This window comes from Rutilus rutilus (genome assembly GCF_951802725.1).
Source record: "Rutilus rutilus genome assembly, chromosome: 1".
NCBI classification, from domain to species: Eukaryota; Metazoa; Chordata; class Actinopteri; order Cypriniformes; family Leuciscidae; genus Rutilus; species Rutilus rutilus.
This window is the reverse complement of record NC_140209.1, coordinates 50,144,056-50,162,574: the sequence shown is the minus strand read 5'-3', so window position 1 is coordinate 50,162,574 and position 18,519 is coordinate 50,144,056. Positions and strand designations below refer to the sequence as shown.

The 18,519-nt window shown below is 39.9% G+C and overlaps 1 protein-coding gene across 1 annotated transcript in view; it reads right to left on the bottom strand.

The window, feature by feature from the left end:
* Positions 1-18,519, bottom strand: part of tanc2a (tetratricopeptide repeat, ankyrin repeat and coiled-coil containing 2a) — a 164,973-nt gene that overhangs the window by 127,525 nt on the left and 18,929 nt on the right. The gene's annotated exons all lie outside the window — the stretch shown is intronic.

Below are 18,519 nucleotides of genomic sequence, written 5' to 3'. Positions count from 1 at the left end.
CTTCATAGCGCTAAAAACATGGAACACTACACATGCAATTTAATTAACACACAACATGCGCATTTCCACGTCTGCACACATGGGAGCCTACTTTTTCTCTAGAGACAGGAATAAAGAGTGAGTGGGGGGGGGGGGGGGGGGGGGGGGTGGAATATGAGAGTAGAACAGCTGCCAACTTTTTGACATAAAAACACCACAAAGCAAACAGAGCATCAATTATCTGTTGGCATAGATAGCAGTGTTCGCCAAGGCAAGAAACACTATTAGTATTAAGGACATAGACTCAGTGAACAAACGTGCCTCAACCTTAAATTTTTCAAAACTCCACAAAAATGTACCTTTATCTACAATTCACTCCAGTTTCCAGCTGCAATTAACACTAAGGGCTGTAAAACACCAACTTTTAATCCTTTTCACACAAATTATGATTACAGGGGCAGATTATTTCCATGTTTTTACTGTTATACGGTAGGGGGCGCTATTACACATCTTCTGAAAGAGTACAGAGTCTCCTGATCAAAAGACGTGTAGAAGAAGCAGAAACAAGCGATAGCATATGTAAGCAGATGCATATGTAAAATAATGCGATCAACAACATTAAACAGTATATTAAAACTGCCAAACGTTACTGAAATGTCGACACAGGGGGAGGTATAATTAGGACTGTGCAAGCATTAGGGGTGTTGATGGACGCGATCTACTCCATCTAGGTTCTGAATCCGATACAGATGTAGTATTTGACAAAAACACGATGCATTTAGCTAGAATAATACGTTTTTTGTTTTTTTTCAGCTCGGTTCTTACTTTTGATATTTTGTATGTTTAGATATTCATACAATAAAATATTCTGGGGGGCCAAAAATTTTGGCAGTGGCTGGCAACTTTCTTCTTTTTTTTTTACGCTGGCGGGGATAGAGTTAATGAAGACGTTCACAGTTACTCGCACAATACAATGTTATGGCCACAATCATTGTGCATGATTTGTAAATGAATACATTCTGAGGTTTGCATTCTGATGTAGTAAACTTGCTTTTTCACCTGGTACAGCATTGCATTTGCGATGTAGAGCACTCGGGTTCAAGACCCGTGAAACACAAGTCATGATGAAAGAGCTCAAAGTCTTGTAGACATTTCACTATGAAGGTATGCAACGAACAAGAAGCAACGTATTATAATTTTTGCAGAAATGTCTCCACAGGCATGTTTTTCCAGTGACCTTTTCTGCGTTTAGCACTCATATACTTAAGGTCTGAATCCCCCTTTTGACTTGGGCCAGTAAGTAATAGCAACCACCCAAAAACCCTAGCAAGCACCCAGAAACCCCTCAGAACACTTTGACAATCATATAGCAATGCACTGACAACCACCCACAACACCCTGGCATTGTGTAAGCAACTTTGCACTAGCAAACACCACTTACATATTCTTCAGAAAATGTATCTAGTTTTTAAATGTTATAAGACTTTTTGATGTTTGAATGCTTATTATGCATACATCTAATATAAATAAGCCTTTGTTATTTTATTTCCCCCATAAAGTGTAAATACTCGGTCTCTGAGGCGCTATCAAAACATTGCTGTTTGTTTGAGCTTCACATCCAGCTCGACAACAGCAACATTGGCTGAACCAATGGAATGAGGCTAGGGTGGGGCTAACTGGTTTGACTGACCAATGGCAGGTGGGGGAGTGTTCATGAATCATGTGTGCAAACTATCCTGTTTGTAACTGCTGTGGTGGTGGTAGTAGTGGTGCAGAAATTACATAGTTTTTCAACTTTAATTTTGCTGCTTTTCTCAATTTCAGATATTTTGTTTTTATTTACTTTTTTACAAATGCATTTTCCAGGCTGTCGAAGGTTCTGGTGCGCAGTGGGCAAACAAACTTCTCGTCTTTCCGTGCTGATATACGGCTTCGTTGTGTGTATTGTGTGGGTGATACCTGAACCCCTTACAGCATGGAGAAGGGACACGGATACTGCAAACCATAGCCAAAACATGAGGCCCGACAGATGAGACGCACCTTTCATTACCTGCAGACCATGTGTGTGGGTGACATCTGCCAATGTCATCAGCACCTTTGCTGAGGAGATAAAGAGCAGTAGCTTTTCAAAATAAAGGGCTCTGCAGTTTATATGAAAGATACGATCATCAAGATGTACACATTTTAAAGAGGGTGTGAAATTTGAGTGGGTAAACTGAATGTATAGTATAGCCAGATGCTGTCTGAACATCTAGAAAGTGAGACAAAAAGAAACTATCATGTTTTTTCAGTAATGATAATGTGTTTGTTTTTTTGAGTCCACATTTTTATGTAGCAACTTGCCTTTTTAAAAAAGGCTTCAAAATTCATTTGAGAAATGACTGTACTTTATGTTGTAGAACAAAATGTAAAGTCTTTTCAAGCAACGAGCCCTTAATTTACTCAGAACCACCATTCTAAAAACCCATAGGGAATGCATTGTGAATTAGCCTTCTGGGTTAGCCTACAAATTAACATCATGACTGAACTCAGCTCTATTTGGTTACATTGGTGGTTCAGAAATTACACACTTTTCATTATCTCTTATTCTTTAAATGTTTAATGTTTTTATCTATAGATTTAAATTGCTCTTTCACATTTCATATAATTTTAGAACACTTTTTTTGTTTAACGGTGCCTGCCCACTTTTTCAGCTGCCTTGGTTACACAAGTATTTTTGTTTATTGCAAAATATGCACATATGATTTAAGTAGTTTGAGAGCAAAGGGAGACTGACTTGCTTACATCATTCATAGTTCTTCATGGCAGTGAGCAGACTAAGGGCTTGTTCACACAAAATGCATTTTTGCTTTGAAAAGCAGTCTAGTGACGATTTTAACTTGCGTTTTTAGAAAGCTGTGTCATGCCCGAGACGCTGCAAAAGACAGAAGACGCGAGAGTAACGGTTATACATGTCCGTCTAGCGCGTGTTTACATAGAAAAACAAATGGAAAAGTAGGCAATTGGAATGGAAAAACACGTTCTGTGTCAACTGTTTGTTTTGATTCTCTGATTGCTGGACATTTATTTCCAGAATAATGGGTAATATAGTTTTTCATCAAGAATTCTGTAACAAGAAAATAGAAAAAAAAACTTTTTTATAGCCACTGTACTATAAAAATCTTGTAGGTTTCAGAACTCAAAACTTCCTTGTTAGTACAAAAAAAGCTTTTATTGAAACCAAGCTGCCAAAATGACTTTTCAGATTTTGTCTCAGCATGAGCTCATAGTGCGAAGAGAGACCGCCTTCACAGAAGATCAACGCCTACATCTGCATCATTGCCTCTTTAGCCCCACCCACCGATTTGCACATAAAAGTAGAGTGAGTAGAGCAATGCAAACACATCCAAGAAATGAATAGAGATGCCTCTGAGGATTGCAAGATGTTTTGCAGTGTTTTTAGCCTTTGGGTTGCCACAGTCTTTGCATTGGCTTCCTTATGATCCTACCATTAAGAAAGCGTAGATTAACTTATTTTTAACAAAGTTCCAGATTTCGACAGTAAACCACTGCTCGTTTGTTCGATGCAGGCTTTTCAGAGAGACTGATAAACAAAAGATGATGCAGTGACGACTAAATTGGATCCGACAGTAATTTCGCAACACACAAGTGTGAGAAACTATGTTTGTACCATGTCCATGAGTCCAAACCATGATTAATATGCAAAACTGTTACCCCATCATAGCAGTGAGTGTTTACTGTGTGTTTCAAAGAGAGGGTCTGGATAAAACTGGATAGAAAATAGCCTATTACTTCAAAATGATGTCATCTTTTGATGTAAAAACCATTATAAGTATAAATAATGCAGGCTGATGGCTTTAATAAAAGCATACCATAAATTAACAATCTCAGAGCTTACTATAGGTCTGTCTTTAAAGGCTTACAAGTTATCTTTAAAAATCTGTTCCTCTGTGGAGAAAATGAATGGTATTTTAACTTCCGCAACCCTGTTGTGCTCTATATGCGGCTTAACAGCAACGAATACAATATGAATGTATAATTATGTGTGATTCCAATAAAGCACATTAAAACTGCAACTGAGGGAGGAATAGAGCGACCCACATGCTCTCACCCACAGTCATTTTCCATATAAGCATGTACTTGTAAACATGAAAACAAATGGCCTGTTTAAAGCGTAGAACATGTATTCACAACCACACAAATAGACACACATCAACCGCTTCAGTGAGGCTTGAAGCATTCTAAGTAGAGATGCACCAATTGATCGGCTGGTGACCGGAATTGGCCGATTTTCACGTGATCGGCCATGACCGGCGACCGGCCGGTCAGTCTGACATATGCCGATTTTATGCCGGTCAAATGCACTCGGGCGCCGCATGATTAACCTTTTGAGCGGTACGGTCTCATATATGGGATTTTTATCTCTGTGCCCCTGAGAGTAACGTTACGGTGCCACATTTATAATGTTCAGTGACGTCGCATCACTGCCAGATTCAAACTGTGCTTTCGCGCGTTGGCTGGCGCTGAGCCAGAGTCGGACGCGTTCAGCGCTGTCATAGATCACAACTACCATTAAGCAGTGTTTTCAACCTCATAATGTTTATTTTAGGTTTCAGATATTTAAATACACACAAGCACGAGTAAAACAATACATTTGGAGTTTGTAAAATACACACTGATGTCTGTGGAAGCAGCAATAACAATCTATTCAAATATAATTTGGCGACATGTTATTCATATCAGACAAACATAGTGGAAGTAACTATAAAGTTTACTCTATTCTTCTCAGTTCACCGGCCACTTTCTTGCATTTATTTCGGGAGAAACTGATGAATTCACGTGCTGTAAATCCGACTGACAGAACAACATTGCGGCGCCCATCAAAGGTTTTTAAACGACCAAACACACTCACTTACACGTATTTGAGAATCGGAATATCAGATAGGCTAGTTGATGACATGGTAAGCAAGTTTGTGAATATTTTGAATAAAGAAAAAGCGAAATAAAAGCGACACATCTGTCATACAGTATTATTGTGGCTGCGGTGTATCGCGTGACGCGTCGCCATGGAAACATTAAAGGGAACGTTCGCCTTGAAAAAACTCACTCTGGGGGTTGGGGTGTCAGTTAGAATATTTTAAACTTACGCGTGAAAGGGTTAAAGAAAATATCGAAAATAAATATTTGTGTGTGCTGTAAAGTGGTTAGAAAAATTTTTTATCGGAATCGGCTAAAATCGGTATCGGCAGGTCAAACTCAATGAAAAATCGGAAATCGGAATCGGCCTAGAAAATTGTAATCGGTGCATCTCTAATTCTAAGCAACATGTAGCAGAATGTAATTGGCAAGATGGGAAAGCATAGCCAAGCCTCAGCATCATGCAGATTCCCCTCTTTCAGCTCCTGTGTGAACGTTTGGAGAAAGGAGAAAACAGCTAATGTGGGTAATTGTACAACACCAATAGATTCATAAAATGTTAAGGTGTGAACTAGCGGCTAATGCACATGCCCTGACACACCGATCTGTGGTGCTCAAGTGGATAAAATAAGATAATATTAAATAAGTTAATTAAATAAGATAATGAAAACAATTGTAACAATTGTATAATTGTTAAAACTAACAATTATATATATAAAAAAAAGAAGAATGAAATAGATTTTAGACTTTAGTCTTTAAACTCAGACTTTAGTCTTTATTTTCATAGCTGTGCCAGAGCTAAAGAAAAACCACAAGCCCCTATATAAAGGCAGCAGGTTAGTGGATGATCCACAAGCTCAGACAAAACATAACAAAACATAAAACAACCACCTGGGGTGTTGTCACATTTCCCTGTTGATCAGGGCATCTACATCTCTCCTCTGCATTTCATTGAGCAAGATAGATAGAGAGATAACTATATGTAAGGTGTTCAACAAAACCATCCTCCATGAGCCTCAGCACTGATCTGATTATAAAAATCCTTTGATGTTTATATTTTTCTGTTACGGAGCATATGTAGAATATGTATATATCATGAGGATATGAGGATCTCCATGGTAACAAGGCAGACACACAATCAGCAGGCAAATGAGAACATATGCACTATTAATCAAAGGATGCCACGGTGCCTGTTATGCTTTATCAGTAATGCTTTTTTCACTCACAAAAAAAAAAAAAAAAAAAAGCACACTTCTTTTCCTCCTCTTACAGTGCCTGACCAAGATAAGAGGACTTGCAGATTGTATGCCAGCTTGATCTAACATTCTTCTACTGACACTCAAATAATCCAATCCAAGTCCGATTGCTATAGCCGTAATCAGCATCAGGGCTTGAGTGACAGTTAAGTTAGCCCGATACCAGATACCATCAACGGCAGTGCTGTAGTTATCCATGTAGGGGATACAATCAGACAGCAGGTATCTAACATCTCTCATTTCAGCAGCATTACTAAAACAACATCTGGTATGCTGCCGCCCCGTATCTGACTGTCCCTCTAGTGAAACGGCGAGGAGTGGGTGGACGAAGGGATAGGGAGATTGTTCACTTTGTCTAAGGGCAGCCCTTGACTCCTACACAGGCGACGTAATGGACCTCAGTACGTAGGCAGAAAGAATGAGAAATCGGTCACATGTAAATTCACTCAGAGAGATGTTAGAAACAAAACCGCCATTATGTGAAGAGGCAACACATAGTCTGAGTTAACTAGATTTGGGCGGTGAGAAGAACAGATATTTCGGTGACGCATGAAGTGAAAACAGCCAGAGAGAGAAAGAGAATTGAAAGTTTAGTTAAATGTAGTCTTGTTGGATGTTCATTTTTACTAATAATATAATTACGTAATTAATATAATACAGTCAATTAGTGGCACTTGTATTAGAACAAATTAATAAAATAAGGAAAAATACATTTGAAATATAATAGAAAAACTGATAACATTATGGATGATGGCTGAAGGTAGTGATGGGGACGAGGCCGCCTATGCTGAGTCCGAGTCAAGGCAGAGTCTTTGAAGGGTCAAGACCGAGTCGAGACTGAGTCCGTTGGTTTTCAAATACAGTCGAGTCCGAGTCAAGACCGAGTCTTTGACTAAGCAAGTCCGAGTCGAGACCGAGTCTTTAGGAGTCGAGACCAAGACCATAAAAACATGTCAGTTTTCATATTCATGATTTAATGTCACCCCAGTTAATAATCAACAGTTAGGCCTAAGCTAGGTTGGGAATTGTTTAGAGGAGCAGTCTTAACGTCTTAATATGGACTATGCTTTTACTATCATTAAAAAAATGCATCATCTTCTTCTGCCTATTTTTCTAAACTGCTTCAACAGTGCTGCTCTGTCATCAACATGTTAAGCCCACCCTGACTTTTTTAATCATAGTTAGGACATGCAGAGCAAATGAAAATTTTCTAGTGGTATGTATTCTAGTGGACTAGTGCAAAATTTTACTGCAATATCATTACCAAGAATGAAATTCACTCCATGCACTAGTTTAGGGACCAGCGGTGCGCGCAGGAATCACCTGGTTTGACTTACCCTAGAGTTGACATGTCTCACAGGTTCTACAAAATTTGGCCACATCAGCCTTCATTCTGGGCCAAAAAAAGTGTCTCAGAATTCGATGGTACGTCTTCTTAATGCCTAAGTGACCAGACAAATCATGGTCATGAGCGAGCGAAAGTACTAAGTATCTGTAACACGTCGGAATGACAATTTGGGTCACAGAACCCCATTCCGAGTCATTCACAACGTCAGCACACCACCAACGCATCAGCAACCCGTTCTGCATATAGTAAGCGTTTTTCCTCTTTCGTGCCTCTTCCACAGAAATGACAGAAGAAAAACATTTACGTAGGGAAAAATCATCTTTTTGGGCTGCGATAATTTTCTCATTGGTGACTTCTAATTTCAAATCATCTGATTTCAAAACAATGACTGTGTCATCTGGCTTACCCGCCTCAGGCAACAGAACATCGTTCACAAACATAGGTACCATGAAAGTGGAGGACAAATCATCGGCATCAGCAACTTACGAGCCTGTGCTCGCGTCACAGCACAAACAGGAAAAACCTCAGGGAATGACGGGGACGAGGCCGCCTATGCCGAGTCCGAGACAAGACCGAGTCTTTGAAGGGTCGAGACCGAGTCAAGACCGAGTCTTTTAAGGAACAAGTCCGAGACGAGTCAGAGAAAGCAGAAATCGGTCTCGAGACCGGACTCGAGTACCACATCACTAGCTGAAGGCATCTGCAACAGGCTCTTCATGAGTTTGACCCTACCCACAACCCAAATACACCAAGACAAGCCATAAACACACATTTCCAAACACGATAGCCATGCACACACACTGCGAGTCTAAACACTATGACTCACAATAGCTGACTTCTCTAGCAAAGTTCTTCCATCTACGACATATCAAATAGAGAGGAATATAGTCTGGATTATATTACTTGGCTGCCTAATATAATACTCTATTATCAGATTCTGCAATGCATTTAATGTGACAGCAGATACATAATGAGATCCTCTGACAGATGGAGGTGTTAACAATTCCTTCACCTTCGAAGTTCTGCCGTTTTTTGGTTTGACTGCTCCCCCTCACACTGCAGGCTTTGTCCAAAGTCCCCGTTGAAGTGGGACAAAAAAATGAGGTGTAATGGAATGCAACAATAAGGATAATGAGGGCCAGCAAGCCACCGCTCTCAAAGGCGGCCTTATGTCCAGCCATGAATAGGTCCCATCCAAGGCGCCAATTCAGCCTCCGACTAAACAAAGAGAGGGACACGTGTCCCGCCACTTGCTACGGCCAATTCACGAGCCAGCTGATAATGAGAGCGTGTCATGCCTGCCCTTTTTTTCCTTTTCAAGTCTTGTGGTTTAAATTAAAATACGGCCTCATCTCATTACTCCAGGCATTCATTGTATAAAAGAGTTTTTTTCCAAAAGCACTTAGAAACCCTTGAGGACTCTGACATTGTGCTGGCTTTAGAATGTGCCGCCATTATCAGAAGTATAAAAAAATAAATAAAAAAAAGGATTTCTTGTCATTTTGTGGAACCCATAAGGCAGGATGCAGTTCTACGAAAAGCTCTGCCATGTGTTGAGATACTTTTAGCAACATAGGGATAGGGGTACTCAAGGATGGATGACCCTAATTCCTCTGGGACATGCAGGGTTGGAGGAGAATGAGGAGGGGGGGGCTGTCATTCCTAGATGAGGCGGATAACTCAAGTCTAGACAAACACTTGGGCCCAGGGCTCAGGATCCAGCAAGAAGGTCGGGAGGGGGGCGGCGGCTGGCATTCTGGAAAACCATCTGCCTCAGATCTGATAAATCTTGATTACTGCATGTTGGGAAGTAGGGGAGGAAAGGATGGAAAAATGCATCACCACCACCACTCACCAGTCTATCTATCTTTTGTCGGATGTGCAAGGCCGAGAGAACCTTCGACATGCACAAACAGCATGGACACCAAATCACTAAAAAGGGAAACAAACAATCATGTCAAAAATCATACTTAAAGAGGCCAAATTATGCCATTATACACAGTCTTGATTTTGTGATACTAGAATAGGTTTCCATGCTTGAATGATCAAAAATACATTTTTCACATATTTTACATTGTTGCAGCACCTCTCTTCCCAGTCTGTCAGTAACGCTCTCTTTAATTCCAGCCTCTATGAAGCTCCTCCTTCTGAAAAGTGCAATGTGCTCTGATTGATCAGCTGGACCAGTGTGTTGTGATTGGTCAAGCAGGCCTCGCCCCTTTTTTTGTGCATGCCTTGGGGGGGAATTATTTAAATGAGGAATATTGTGAAGTGAATGTTCCCAGGAGAAAACTTAAGACTACATCGAGGCGATTCAGGGAGTTCAGAAACAGTGTTGACTGATACAGAGAATAACTTTGCAGGCCTTTTTCATGCTCAAACAGCAACATTAAAAAAAGAAACTTGAAAAAGAAAAAGAAAATAATAGGTCCTCTAAGTTATAAAGGGCGTCAAACGATGTTCATATTTATGATACAAATGCCAGTTTTTGTAAAACTAGACCTATAGTCCAGTTATGTGAAATTGTATTTGAAATCTGAAAAAGTTGTGTTCCATCAACCTGTGTGACCTTACATTTTGTCCGATTCCTCACTAAAAGACTCCAATAGAAATCTTACGAGTGAGTTAATAATCACAGAAGTCAAAATTGACCTATAATACTCAAGCAAACTGCAAGAATACAACAAGAAACAGTACTCACCAGTACATAACAAAATACATCCAAAATACTGTCAATCCAGGTTTTGACACAAAGGTCGTAAAAAGCGACCCTGTCAGCCAGATATTACAATGAAAAACATATTGAGTCCACATATCTATCAGGTTCAAATCTCTAAACTAAGCATTCTGTATTTTGTCATGTAGGATACTCAATTACAGAACCTGTAATTTCCTCACAAGTTCAACATGTAATCTTATTCCCAACAACAAAACGGCAGTGACAAATTCCCTGGCCACTGTCCCTAGAGCTAAACACATTTATCACAACAAAAACAACATTACATTGGCTGCCCAGTAGGCCGCTATGAGCATCCACAATCACACACACACACACACACACACACACACACACACACACACACACACACAGACACACACACACACACACACACACACACACAAACACTTCGCCAGCTACATCATGGCTTCATATCCTACTTTTAAAAACATCCTGATGTGCTTTGTCCTTTAGGGCCCAGACTGTGGCTTGAGGCTTGTGGGTTTATGGACTCAAGAAGGGTAAGAGGGGGCGCCACTCCACTCCTATGGACTGCTACAGGCCCTTTGCTCTCAAAAACAGAAAAAAACGAGACTGAACGAAAAGAGCTAAAATAGCCGGAAAAACGAAAATGAAAAAAAAAAAAACCTACACCCATTACAGATTAAATAAAAAAAATTTTTTTTTTTTTAAGAGGACTGGTACTTGGGATACAACTGGAAATGTACAATTAGCATTTTAATTCAATTATTTAATCCATGATGAATAGCCTGTACACTGCAAGTTCATCCTAAAAAGTGCTGAGAAAAAAAAAAGCAACAGGTAAATCATGATGAGAATTTACATCTGAAATATTACTACCACAAATAAAACATGAAAGACAGTTAGCCTAAAAGTTGAAATTGCAGTCTAAATGCTTCTTGGTTTCATTTGCAAACATGACGTACAGTTCCCGTGCAAAGCGCGTGTTGAATCAAACCAAATCCACCCTGACAAACCAGTCATCCTTTCAAGGTTAAGGGGGACTCAAAAGTACACCCGCCAGGCCACAACGCCCTGAGTCAATTAATCCAGATCTTTCAGATCATCAGTTCGGTAGGACAAACAAAATTGTGCTTTACATCCATCTGTGCCATCACAAGCTTTAACTTGGGATCTTATGAACCATTAATTGACCCACACTAAAACTCCAGCATACAAAACATTGCATTCGTCCCATTAACACATTTGAGAAGAGCTATCATTATATTGTCAAAGAGTCAAAATATTACACACACATAACATGCTGCCTAATTTGGCATCAGAAAATTTGAACACAGGTGACATAGAACAAAGCTAATTACTTAAAGGGATACTTCACCTCTGGGAAGATGAATGTGTATTTAAAATAGGTCATTTATGTAGAAGAAATGTGAAGAAATTTTTTAATTTGGAGCTTTCTAGACTGAGAAAAGCCAGAAAATGTATTTTTGGCTTATGTGGATGAAAGACAACAACTCCCAGAATGCACTTGCTTCGCTGCCCTAGGAGGCCACGCCTACTGGTAAGACAGCGCAGTTGAAAACAAGGTTAGGCTACCAGTGAGTCTCCGTGACGTGTCTGCCTGGGATTTCGGGATCGCCCAAAATTTTTTCGGGATTTTGCGTTCTACAGTCGCCATTCATTATGTTTACTGTGGTGAGCAGGACGAGGCTGACGGCCGCGGGAGAACGGCGCGAGGCCGGTGGCGTCATTACTGAGACGCGCCGGTCTCGCAACGGAGGTGCGGGAATTTTCTTAGCAATGTTAAAAAACGCACATCAACCGATCACTTGTTTAGCGTTCATGTAAACACTACATTCAGATTCACCGATCGGAATGAATTCAGTTAGATTGAAACATGAGGTGTGCATGTAAACAATGAATGGCGACCGCAGAAAGCAAAAGCCGAATCCCGGACATTTTGAACGATCCTCGCGGACCTCGCCCGCCGGACATGTCCGGGAAAAGGAGGATGGTTACCCATACTTACTCAGCTTTCTCCTACTATTCAGCTTTCTCCACAGAACAAGAGCCTACTAGCTTAGCTTCCAAAGAAAGACAGCTGACACTGTGTGTAGCCTACATTCTGTGAGTGAGATCCCACCCCACCCTCTATGGGCGGGCTGAAAACATGCGGAACAACGCCATCTACTGGCTGTAGTCTTTAGCCTCTGGCCAGAAAATCCTCCGATGACGCAAAATGACGATTTTTGCGTCATCGGAGGATTTTTTCCAGACAAAAAATACATAAATCTCTCCTCTCAGGGGGATATGAGGGTGGAAAGCATGGTAATTCGAAAATACTACAGGTTTTCTACTAATACAAAGCTTAATGCTAAATCCTGAAGTAACCCTTTAAACAACAAATTACCAAAGACCCAACTGGTGTCCAGGTGATGGCACTAAGGTTACTGCTGTATTACAGAAGAAAAAGCCATTAATTTTATATAGACATTGCTTCAGAAATAGCTTTTATCAGATACTTCATAAAAGGCGAAGTGCACTCAAAGAAAAAGAGGACAACAAGGAAGGCTACGCTCAGACTGCAGGCAAAAGTGGCCCAAAAAGTTGCCCAAATCCGATCAGATTTTTTACAATACTCGACTCGGATCGGTTTATTTCATAACAGTGATTCATGCGACTTTTGTGTCACTCTAGAGCAGGGGTGGGCAAACTACGGCCCGCGGGCCACATACGGCCCGTTAGGCTGTTTAATCCGGCCCGTCGAGTATTTAAAAAATTGTCTAAAGATCGCATTCATTTTGCCTTTTTCTTGCAATACTTTGCGTTATATATATATTGTGTTGCATATATTTGACAATCGGAATATCAGATATTTCATGCCATAGCTAGCAAATGTAAAAAAGGAAAAATGACATAAAAGCAGATCATCATTCATTCAGCGCTGTTGTGGCTGCGGTGTGTCACGTAACAAGCTAGACGCGTCACCATGGAAACCAAACAGACAGCAACTTAAGCGCATAGACTTGGTGCACGTTAATGTTTATTTCTTTTTTTGAAAACTCACAGAGAAAAAAATGTTCGGTAACCGCTTGCACACGTTTAGTTTTTCCTTTGATTTGTCTGCTATTTAGTTTTGCTAACGTTACTCTGGATTTGTGGATGTATCCTCCTTTATCGCCCGGCTTTCGACTAACGTTACGCTTACGCTCCCCTGTCTGCCATGTACAGAACCCGGTTTTGTTCATTAAATGTTCTGATCTGCCTTTGCTTTTTATGTTTTATTTTATTATACTTAAAATAAATTTGTATAATCGTTTATTTCGGGGGTTTTTTCCACAAATGTATGACTTTTGGAAGTGCAAATTGATTGCCATGCAGTTTTAATAAAGTTGAATTAACGTAACCTTCTGTCATTTTTACTCTTCTAAGTGTACACTTAGGTGTTTTGTTTCTAATTTACGGTTAGGCCCATTAAATAATAATAAGGATAAAAAATATTTAAAAAGTATAGGCTATAATTATCAAACATCTGACTAATTAAAAATTAACCTCAAAACATAACATATGCTAAATGGGGATATCTAGCATAAAAAAAATGTATTGTCAGAATGTCGTCTCTCAGTTGCTGAATTTCGCGCAGACGTTGCCACAACGTAAATGTGTTTGCTCAGCCCGATCTCATGAAAGTTCGAATACCACGAATTGTATTTGTAGTTCTTATGAAACGCAGTTTTCGCGTGCATATGATACGCACTTAAAGGGATAGTTTGCCCAAAAATTAAAATACGGTCATCATTTACTCACCCTCAAGTTGTTTCAAACCTGTATAAATTTCTTTTTTTCTGCTGAACACAAAAGAATATATTTTGAAAAATGTCGGTAACCAAACAGTTGATGGACCCCATTAACTTCCATAGTATTTTTTTTTTCCTACTATGGAAGTAAATGGGGTCCATCAACTGTTTGGTTACTGACATTTTTCAAAATATCTTTCAAATTATTTCAAATATTTTTAAAAAATTGCACTCCGCACCCCTAATCCTAACTAATGGGTTTACAGTGCGCAGCATATGCACGCAAAAAATATATATTTTTTGGCGTTTAAATGGTACGAGAAATTTAATTTGTGGTATATAGCACTTTCATGAGATCGTGTTTCATAATCTGCTACTGGGCCGGCCCTCTGTCAAATTTTAAAACCCAGTGTGGCCCTTGAGCCAAAAAGTTTGCCCACCCCTGCTCTAGAGCGACATTTGTCACTGTTGCAATTCTGTGCTGATGGAGTCACTCCAAAGATTTTCCATAGCGGTAGTTCTTTGATCACTCTGTGAATATGCAAAGCGCAGCGAAGTTAGTCAGTGCTGGGACTATGAGCTGTTATACTCATAAACATCATGGTGAAAGCTCTATACAAGCAAAACTTAAGGAAAAACTGTATGAGAAAGACTTTGCTCTCTTTCTCCTCATCTGCGTCCTTCTTATCACCTGCGCACAAATTCACTGGCTTCCGCAGCACAACCTTATAAACGCGTAACAGACTTAAGTAACCTCCGTGTTTACGGAGGTTACTTAATTACTAATAATTCCTTTGTTGTTCTTTTGCGCATGTGGGTCAGTTCAGGATCACGATCTGTTCACACTCGAATCTGATAATGGCCACATTTAAAAAAATGTGAACAGCCGAACAAACATGTATAGAAAAAAAATGGATCTGGGCAATAAATCAGAATTGAGCCCTAAGGCTTGCAGTGTGAACGTAGCCATGGAGGTCTTCAAGAAACAAAAGACACTGAAAGTGTGGCATTTGGAAAAGAGCTCTCCTCCTCCTAAATGCTGTCTCATTACATCAATTTCTCATTACTGCATCAACCAGGCGGAAAATTGCAATTTCACACCCAGCTCTGAATGACAATGTAGGTCACCCTTGGAGCTCTTGTATGTGTAAAGGGAAGGTCAAAGGTCACTGAGATGGAAGTCAGGAGGACAGCGTGATCTTGATCCAATTGTAGGGTAATCTTACGAAGCTAGACTTAACTAAACAGCATCAACCAAGTCTGGTCCACCATACAGCTCACTCCGGCCAAGAATCACCTACTTGGAATGAAAGAAACCACTTGAACAATCTATTAAATAACCTAACCCTAACCATAATTCAATTCAAAATTCATTTTATCACAATATTCAGGATATGGTTTCACTCTAGAAAAGGGCAGTCAATAAATATCATGTCATGACGTGTCGAGGAGGCAGGAACTTCACCTTAACCGCAAGGATCATAAACAGCGATGACACATTTAGGTAATAAGAAACCGCTAATCCATCACTAATTTCATAACAACTCAGTCACCTAGTGCTCTTGGCAAGAAACATGGTGAGATTCTGTCTCTCTTTCCTTTACCGAGCCTGAACAGTCTCTATTGTCACGGGTTGGTTTACAAATCTTCTCTGAAACTAGATACTTCATCCTCCTCCAAGTATGTGTAGATGTGAAAAGCTTATTTTCTCTCACATACTGTGTGTTTGACCCATCGGAACAGCAAAATACACATTAATCAATCATATAATCTATTTAAAAAAGAAACCAAGGAAAGTTAAGACTTCAGGCTACTAGTTATTAAAGTATGCATAACTACTCATCTGTTGATATTTGAGCTTATGTTAGTGAGTCATACAAATCCACTCATCTCATAATAGTAAGAGACATGGGAACGTATAACGCAACTATATGGAACAACCAGACAAACTGCAACACATCTTCTGATTAAGGAAGTGACTGCATACTAAATGTATTGTAATGGAATTCATAGGGAAAAACAGGAATTTTGCAACCAATCTAGAGGGGAAATGAGTCCCATGACAAAAAATACAGACAAGACATGATTTGAAAAGACCTGAATAACCTGAAGACGACACACCCAAAAGCTCTGTGAGGAGTTCACTGCTCCAAGTTCATGCTCGTTTTTACCAACTCATTTTGTATGTGAAGAAACAAATTTTACATGGCATATAACTTGCAACATATGCTTTCTGACAAATTAAATATTAATTAATTTAAATGTGGTCTATTAGAAATATCATTATGGGTCTTTTTCATTTAGTCTTTAATCTTTCATGAAGTCCGTTTTTTGTTTTTTTATTCATTTTCTTAACATTGCCTACATGTTTTCATCTAATTAAAACTAACGCCTTGATTCATTTAGTTAACTTGCAACCAGATTTGTCCCACAGATGATCTCTGGGAGGAATCCCTCAGGAATCCCAGGAATCAGGCTGCATGAATGCTCTCCCGAGATGTCTTCATTTGTGGTGAGAGGTGCAACAGAGACGTCTCTCCACAACTCAATTAAGGACTCATTAGCATGTCCATTAAAAGGAGTCACTCCTCCAGGCCAATGATTCTCTGAATCATCTGCTCTGACCTTGAAGGACATTTAGCCCTAAAAGGTTTCCGATTAGCATGGCAGCTCCCGTAAAGTCTGCCTTTTGTATATAGGACAAGCTAATGGGGGCATAATCAGAAAGTGAGTCAGAATATTTATTTCATTAGCTTATTCAGTGAAAGATTCAGTAGACTGATTCCATTCGATGACTTTTTGTGAGTTTGCGAGTCTTCTTGTCCAATTCATTAACAGAACCTACTCATAACCAAAGTTGATCGCTTGTGAATTAAACTACACTGTTCATGAAAGAAATGTTGTCTTGTTGTCTTATATTCGGACTGCCACAAGAACCACGACAACAAGAACTAACAACTATAATATAATTCCAATTCATTCTGTAGATTCAGCAAATATACAGCATTATTTGAAAGAAAGAACAAGCTTCAAAACTGTTACAGATTATATTGATACTGATTTACTGATTGGTCTTATTGGTCTATACATTTTTCTATTTCTGAACAGCACCAGTCACAACAAGCAACAAGACATTTTGTCAGTAATTCAGTATCAAATTCTATTGCGTCACACTCTGTGAAATCAGTCCAAAATCCCATTATACATTAGGGGCTTTCTCACCAGAGGAACCTTTTCATAGTTCCTACAACCTTTTCATAGTTCCTACAACTAATGGCGGAAGTACTCACTTTTTGGCGTGTTCGCACCGCAGAAACTGGGAACGATTTTAGTTCTAGAAACTCATTTTGGGGGAACTAAATTAGCTCCTACTTCAGAGTACGGAGAATGGGAGAACAGGGTAACGAGGATGTAGTGTAACGACGCCCAGTTCCAGGAATGCACTAATATTTTGTTGGTAGTACCAGTTTGCAACAATTATTAGTTAACAATAAGTTGTCAACACTTCGGAAAAAAATAATAATTCGTCATTACACTACATCCTTATGCATCGCTTTCTGTCAGGACTTTTACGTGCTTTTCCCAAACCACTGAAGTGACGTCGACGTCAGGTTAGCAGTAGCATGAGCCGTCAGGCAAGTGTTATTTAAATAAACGCCTGATGTACTTACAAACTTTTCAATGCCTCGTTTTATGAGAACAGAACCTATTTGTTCCATACGCAAGTGGTCATGGTGCGAGGACCCTAGGTTGATTTTACTCCGAACGATCCCTTTAAGAGTTCCTACTGCCGGTGTGAATGCAACCAGGAAAATGGCCCTAGGGGTACATTTAGTTATCGGGGGAACCACCCTGGTGGCTAGTTCCTAGAACTAACCGGTGCAAAAGAGGCTATAGCTGCATACTAAACATCAAATCTGAATGGCTCTGTCCCTTCACACATAATTTTCAGATTTAGTGTGGGTAGAAAAGTTACTTGGGGCTTGAAAGTTGTATCACACCTGGCTAATACACAATGTTAGCCTGGAGTTGCTGCACACCTACATCATGTTTTGGTAGTGTTCCAAGGTTCTCAGCATGACAAATCTCCATCAAAAATAGCCCTGTATTCACCGTCATACCTGGGGGTGGAAGAATCTCTGCAGGAACTCAAAAGAAAGAGCTTGAGTTCACTCAAACCCCTTTTCTTATCTCTCACCCACCCTCAGTGCCTTTTGGTCTCCCTTCCTCGTTCCTTCTCTAGCCCACACTGGGCAGTAGATGCTGAGCCAAGGGGGTGGAGGGTATTTTTAGCCAGCACAGTGTGCTGAAACAGTGGAGAGCGCTGTGCCCTCACAAGGACAAATCTCACTAACCAGGAGAGAAAGTGAGAGAGAATAAGACAGAGAAATACTTTTTTTCGTCCCTTCCCTACTAAAAAAAAAGGGGGGTTTTAAGGAAAGGAAAGGCTGTGACATCTCAGGAACATCAGCCATCAGATCAAACAGATCTGAGAGAGAGAGAGAGAGAGAGAGAGAGAGA